General features: G+C 35.2%; 1 protein-coding gene across 1 annotated transcript in view; it reads left to right on the top strand.

Annotated features, from left to right (window-relative positions):
* The window catches only part of LOC106873602 (uncharacterized), a 278507-nt gene that overhangs the window by 48266 nt on the left and 222059 nt on the right, over nt 1-8182 (top strand). The window contains exon 2 of the mRNA XM_052968519.2: nt 2755-2862. The gene's annotated coding sequence lies outside the window, so the exon portion shown is untranslated. The remainder of the gene's footprint in view (nt 1-2754; nt 2863-8182) is intronic.

Below are 8182 nucleotides of genomic sequence, written 5' to 3'. Positions count from 1 at the left end.
TAAGGAATAATTAACATTTTCATCTTTATCGTTCCTAAAGAATATTTTCACAAACTAGATGGGAAATAATCACAGCCAATTAGACGCGTGACATAAAATACAAATTGTATCAATGGAGACACTTCTTATATATATATATAGTATATATATATATATATACTATATATATATATATACCGGCATGGTCACATGCTTCCGGTCAATAATCCTTTCCTTCCATGGCTTTCGCCAAGCAACGCACGCACCACTTTGTCCCTCTCGGGTCCGTGCCTCATCGCGTTCTTACACACATAATTTTTCTCGTCTGGCCGTAAAGCCTTTTCTGTTTGTTTTCCTGTCTTGTTTTTTGTCCGCCACTACATTCCTCCATGGCTAGATTTAATTTGCGTATACAAATTTAATCTGCGATCCATGGGACGAGCCGTTTTAGCGATGCGTCCTGCCCAAGCTCGTCGAAACGCCGGTGTTAAAACGTGGGTGGCTGATGAAGGAGAATGTCCTCTATGTGGCTCGTGTGTTCTCGTCTACGTTTGTTTGCAATGTCCTGTACCCAGATATGCACCTATACATACAGGTGGATGTCGGTATGCACATACCTGTACGTATATATGCATATACTCATTTACTATTTGTTTATCATATATATATATATATATATATTATGATATATATATATATATATGTGTGTGTGTGTGTGTGTGTGTTTACTCTATTTAAAGACACCTGTCATTTGCTGTAAGCTTTCCTTTATACCTCATAAGACAAAAATAAACGAGAGAATTCTTCGTTTATTTACAGAAAACACGTTGTGGTCAACTGACATGCATAATGGAGGGTCTTCTTAGAGTTATACTGCTTGACCTCACAAATAATACTCTTGTATAACTTGTTGAAAGTGGATCTGTTTCTGTTGGCAACCGGGTCTCTTAAATGGCAGAACTTTTAAATTTGATCACAGATGTTAACAAAAAAAAAAATGCTGATCAGCGATCAAATAGATAATTTCGACAATCTTCAATTTCTACAATCTCCAATCTTCAATAGTAAGTACTATAGATATACAAACATCTTAGTTTAGTATTTGTTCCACCAGGGTTTGCAGGACGTCCTTGTCGAGCTCTACAGATTTTTCCAGGACGAGGCTCGTCTTCTAGGCTGTAGTTTCTGGCTCGGAACTTCTAGAACCACCGTTGACACTGGCTTACGCTTATTGCCCGATTCCCATATACTGCATTTCTATTTGTTGCTATTTCCGTTGCGTTGTTGCCTTTATTGAACTCATAAAGCAAAATAAGCCGAATATATTCCTTTAGCGCTTTCTTTATAGCTTTGCAAAATAACTCTTAAAATCGAACCGCATTTTTCAAAATTTGCACTAAGGATAAGTACAAGGTAAAATTACAAACTGCCTTTATAGAAAGTTAATGCAGGTAGTTTATCCCGTCACCCTATGACTTTTAGTTCATGAAATTGAAAAAACCGTATTATTTATGAGATGACCCAATATATACATACAGCACACACACACACACACACACATATATATATATCTACATATATATAGCTATTTGTATGTGCGTGTATATATATATATATATATATATATATATATATATATATATATATATATAGGGGGTATGTGTATATGTATGCATGTGTGTTCGCGCTTCAAAAGAAAATACCCTTCCAGAGACTTGCCCAAAGTGTCGTACATCGAGACGATCGAAATCAAAACCACATCATTGTGAAGCGAAACGTTTTAGACTTACGTCCAACACTTCGTCTGTGTCCCTGAGTTATGTGAGCATGAGTGATTGTGTGAGCGCGGGTATGAGTGTGTGCATGTTTGTGTGTGAGTGCCTGTATATGTCTATGCATAAATGTGTATGCATGTATGCGTGTGTTTATTAAACTGAACGCTGTGTAACTATACAACACAGCTTAAAACTGAAATTTAAAAAATCAAAGCCTGATAGGAACGCAAACATTCTTGAATAGGAATACAATCCAAAATTTAATAATTGTTGAAAGTAGGGTTTTGAAAAATATATGGGGGTTGTTTAAATACCATCTGTAAGCAACATTTGAGTATCCTTACAATCAGTTTCAAAACAACGAACAAAATAAATGGAAAAGAAGGCCTTACTGACGCCATCTTTGCGTTTTTCTACCTTCCCTTCAGCTAGCACTCTTAATTAGTTTGCTATCAGAAACAAGTACCTCTTATATTGTTGCATTGACGCCATGTTGTTTACAATAATTTTCCGTGAAAAATGTTCTTTATGTTTTTTCACAAACAAATTTCACTCCTTCAAAAGGGTTAAGCATACACGTAAACAGACTAAAAGATCCTGAAATAGAGAAAGTTATTTATCCGTTGTTTCTACTTTGAAATCTGATAATTTAGTAACAAAGAATGACGTATGAACAACAACCAATCATGTCTTGTGAAATTTATTAGGTGGAATATTTTTCCCGATTTCAGAAAAATTGTAGTGTTTGAGAACAATTATTTCTGTTTGTTATAATGTCATTAGATTTTCATTTTTAAATAATGCTCAGGTGTGTATTATTCAATAAATAATAAAGATTAGACTTTTAATAATCCTTCAAGATCTTTTCCTACAGTGTCTATTCATTAGAGAAATGCATTACTTTGCAAGGAAACATAATCTAGAAGTAAATTTCTCCTATACAAATTACACTGTAGAAGAATGATTATATCGTTTATAAAGGGGTTTTTATTTTTTGCAGTTACTTCCATATTTTACCATCCTACGATATATAAACGCGACACATTAATCAATAGATACAATACGGATAAAAAGATTGACACGTCCTTATGATGCCAGGCTACTGCAGGTAAGTGAATCAGTTTGCATAATTGATTACAAACTCAGTCTTTTCCCAGTAGGTTATTAATTAAACACATCTCGAGGAGTAATGCAGTTGCAATTTCTGGCAATCTTAATGGACTAGAGAAAGACTGGGCCTACTGCGGTGATTTTCTGTCTCAATATATGACGACGGAAATCTCCTTAGAGATTCTGTGATGCACAAAGTGTTACGAACACTTGTCATTCTTCAAAATAAGAAGTAATTGAAACTGCTATATTCAACGCCCCAGTAATAATTTATTTTTAAATAATTTAATCAGAAGATGAATGATAGCGCCATAACATCTTTGGAGACTCAGTAACTAACAGGATGAAAGAAAGAAGCTATTCTCAGACCACTGAGCTCTCCTGAAAATATCCTGGAATTAAAGGGTGAAGTTAAATTGGTCGACCCAAGAACAGGAATTGTACTTTTGATTGGCTTCTACAGTTTACCTTCCAGCTGTAATCAACTCGAGACAATAGTGGATGATGATGGATGACATCAATGCTGTGGTACACCGGGTAGAAACCGAAACCATCGATTTGCGAAGCTAGTTTCTGGGCTACACGACCTTTCATTCACTCACAACAATCTGGCAATAAATATATTACTAAATATACTGATTAAACATTTCACCAGTCCCTGGAATGTTTTCTAACTCTCTAAGACCACAATGTGTACCACCTTGTTACGTTTCGTATAATTCTTAAAATGAAGTATTTGCACATTTAGTATTCACATAACACTAAGCTTACTATGGACAATCTTTTTCTAGAAGTGGGCCACATGAGACATGGCCCATCATCTGGCGAGCAGCACGACTGAAAAAAATTTCAAGGCAATTTTTTGTAAGGCAATCCCGCTGGCCACATATTGCCCATTGAAATAAACGTTGAGCAATCATGGAAACAAGTCAAATTTTAATGAGTTTATGCCATTACTCATAGATTTGATGCCGTGCTGGGATAAGGGCTTCAAGGAAATTTGTATGTTTAGAAAGTTGGATGTTTAATTAATATCCTATTGGGAAAAGACTTTGCTTTTGTTTAACTGTAAGTCAATTATATAAATGTCGTACTTATTTCAGAATCGCACTTACGATAGCAATCTATATTGTTTCATATTGCTATATCATATTTTTCACACAATACCGTTTCTCAATTTGCAATGTTGTGCTAAACACACACACACACACACACACACACACACACACACACACACACACACACACACACACACACACACACACACACACACACACACTTCCCCCACCGCTTGAAACCTTTGTTGGTGTGTTTACGTCCCCGAAACTTGACGGTACGGCAAAAGTGACCGAAGGAATAAGTACTAGACTTTAAAAAGACATAAGTACTTGGCACGATTTATTCGACTAAAAATTCTTCAAGGTGATTCACTAGCATGACCGCCGTCTAATGAGTGAAATAAGTAAAAGACTATATATATATATATATATATATATATATATATATATATATATATATACATATATATATATATATATATATATATATATATATATACATGCATACATGCATACACACATACAAGCGCGTGCGTGACAGGTTTTTTTTTGTAGTTTCCCTTTACCAAATTTCACTTGTAAAATATTGGTCAAACCGAGGCATGAGAACAGAAAATATTTGTGCGCGAGGTGTGATCGACCCTGCAACTATCTGGTTGCGAACCGAACTTCTTAACCACACAGTTATGTCTACGTCAATCTCATGAAGTAATTTAACATTGTAAAATACCACAAGGTTCGCCATAGATTTAGAATACAATACCAAAAACCTAGATTCCAGATTTGCACAAGAAATTGATTCATTTTGCTTTAAGCTCTCCAAGATTTAACTTTACCGAGCTAGTTTTTCTGGGTTTTTTTTTTTCATTTGCCTTTTCAATTTCCACACAGTTGTCCTATTTCGTAAGGAAAGTGATAGACCGAATATCTTTTAATATCATAGTTATGTTTACCAAATATGTCGAATTGAAATCCGATAACAAATCCTGTGTTGTATCTTTGGTAAAGGCATTATTCTTCTTATTTCGATTTGTCAAGCTGTTGATTATGTGTGTATGCACATTGTGGTCGATTGATCAACAAGTTCGCAGCCGCGAGTTCTTGAGTTCGATGCCACAGCGTAGAATCTCGGGGAAGTGCTATTTTCTATGTCCCCTCAGGTCAACCTACACCTTGTGAATGAAATTTGTTTAATGGAAACTATAATGACGCCCTTTGATGAGTTGAATTTGTAATTCTAAGATGCTTCCTGACCATGCTGATTCTATATCATGCTGGTTCTGCATGTGAATTACTGTAATGGCACATATGTCTGGATTACACAGCCACTTACACGTTAATTCAGGAGCAGGTAATTCACTTGATGAAACGACTGAATCCGCGTTGTCAAACAGCGGAGAGCCACCACAACGACCACCACCACCACCACCGATGTCACCGTCACAATGACATATCATGTGTACATTCTTGTAGGAAGCGCATATTAACGTTCTAAACACTCAGATAAGTAACACAAAACTATAGCAACAGAAATCTGTGAACTGTTTTAATGTTTATCATGCTGTGTTTTTCTTACTTCTAATCCTCCTAGACTATTTGCTTTTGGATAATTTTCTTTTCTGAAATCTACACCTCACATATATTAGAATATTCTGCTGAAAGAGAGGAAAGTATAAGGGTTTCTGGAAGCCCTTAGCTCTTGCTACTCGAGTATAAATAAAACGTGTTTTTTTCATAAAAGACATTGTATGTGGCAGGTAGTATCGTTTGCTAATCTAGCAATGAAACTCTTGAGAATTCTTATTTATTTTGTGCTAAAAAAATACACAATCCTGATACTTTACAACAAAAACAGAATTTCTGTCATCATTTTGTCTTTTTTTCTTTCATATTCTTGAAGATATGAAAATAAAAGCTTTCATGTATTTGTATTTGAATTTTTGTAACATGTTCTTCATATCTTATGAAGGGACATAGGTATGGCTGTGGGGTTAAGAATTTTTCTTCAGAAATTGGGTTCAATACTACTATGTGGCACCATATGCATGTGCCTACTGCTTTTAACTTCAGGCTAATCAATTTGTGGGTGAAATTTGGTTGGTAGAGTGAGAAACTGAACGGAACCTCATCGTGTATATATATATATATATATATATATATATATATATATATATATATATATATATATATATATATACATATATATATATATATATATATATATATATATACATATATATATATATATATATATATATATATATATATATATATATATATATAGGCGTAGGAGTGGCTGTGTGGTAAGTAGCTTGCTTACCAACCACATGGTTCCGGGTTCAGTCCCACTGCATGGCACCTTGGGCAAGTGTCTTCTGCTATAGGTGTGTGTGTGTGTATGTTTGTGTGTCTGTGTCTGACCCCCAACATCGCTTGACAACCGATGGTGGTGTGTTTACGTCCCCGTAACTTAGCGGTTCGACAAAATAGACTGATAGAATAAGTACTAGGCTTTAAAAAATAAGTCCTGGGGTCGATTTGCTCGACTAGAAGGCGGTGCTCCAGCATGGCCACAGTCAAATGACTGAAACAAGTAAAAGAGTATAAAAGAGTATATACACACATCTAAGTGTATGCGCATGTATGTATGTCAGTGTGTAGGAATGTGCTCACGTTCATACACACATGGATGACCTTCGATTTTTTTCTACCTAAAAATGCCTTTAGACCTAATGTTTACGAGCTATTTTTATAGCATTTACGTACATCCATATCCAGTTCCAGTTCCAAAAAAATGAATTACTTCAGTTTTTCTCGAAAGTTCAAAAATTTTTATGATCTCTTTCCTCCTCTTCTCTCTCTCTCTTTCTCTCTCTCTCTCTCTCTCTCTCTCTCTCTCTCTCTCTATATATATATATATATATATATATATATATATATATATATATTATACTCACCAATTGTGAATAAGGGTGCCGAAACATCTATGTTGCAAGAAATAAGAGATAAAAGCTCTTAATGCTATAAGAAACGTGCAGTATATATACACTGACAATGGAGATACCCCCCCCCCCGCCCATGAGTGTTTCTAGGATCACTAGACTAGAGTAGCTTCGCGTATCAGTCGTAGGCTCGTCAATAGTGACTTCTCAAATGCTCGATCTTTTGGCTAAATCCGGCTGTCAGGATATGTATTTTTACCATAAAAATTTATAGCTGATTTATCGAAATGCTAATAAAATTAATATAAACAGCTAGCCCCAATATAATGCCATAAACGCCATTTTTTTTATTGCGCCTAACTGTTTATATGAATTGCTTGCCTGTCTTATCTCCCGAGGGAAATTTCTTTTCAGATTGGCAAGATATAATAAAACGTTAGGCGGAACGCTTTAATAAAGATGTGCTCAACAATGAATCAAATTAAGACATGAATCTACTTGATAATCTTTCTCAGAATTTTGTGATGCAATCTCTTGCATCAGCATCATCTGTTACGGATGTAGATGTTAAAATATTTATGAACAGGTATCTATCGGAAATCCCCTGAAGATGTCACATTACCAGAAGAAATTGTTTTAATATGGCGGTAATACTCTGACTAAAACATTCACTGAGATATTAATAAATATATGGACTCAGGATTAATCCCACAACAATTTATAGATGATACAATAGTCCATTTGTATGAATAGAAAGACAACAAATGTGAATGTGATAACGATCGTGACATCGTATTCCTTTCCGTTGCTAGAAAAAGCCTCTGAAAACTGATTTTAAATAGAATAAATGCTGACTTAGTGAATAGTTTATATCTTGAAAGCCAGTGCGGCTTCAGGGTTGGTCGTAGAAAAATAGATATAAATAATATTTAGCTTTCGGTGCGTGCAGGAAAATGCTCGCGAACATGAAAAAGGCCTTTGTCATGGCATGTCGTGAAGCATTATGAAAGATCTTGACAAAGCTTGGGATACCTGAATAAATGTTGAATTTAATTATAGCTTTGCACAGGGACATAAAAGCTTTTGTTACCTTAAATGGGGATCCATCACAGCCATTTGAAGTGGCAAATGGTACACAACAAGAGTGTGTGCTGGTACCGTTGCTGTTAGCATTAGATTTGCAGTCATAATTGATCATGCTTTTGCTAATGTTACAAAAAGTGTTTCTGTGGAATAACGTACAACTGGAGGAACTTACAATCAGCAGCGGTTTAAAGGTAAGATAAGAATATGCTTTCAAACTCTAAGAACCTTGCTA

The sequence above is a fragment of the Octopus bimaculoides genome, chromosome 6, assembly GCF_046866305.1.
Source record: "Octopus bimaculoides isolate indiv1 chromosome 6, ASM4686630v1, whole genome shotgun sequence".
NCBI classification, from domain to species: Eukaryota; Metazoa; Mollusca; class Cephalopoda; order Octopoda; family Octopodidae; genus Octopus; species Octopus bimaculoides.
Note: the sequence above shows the minus strand (reverse complement) of the source record. Positions and strands in the feature narration are given on the sequence as shown.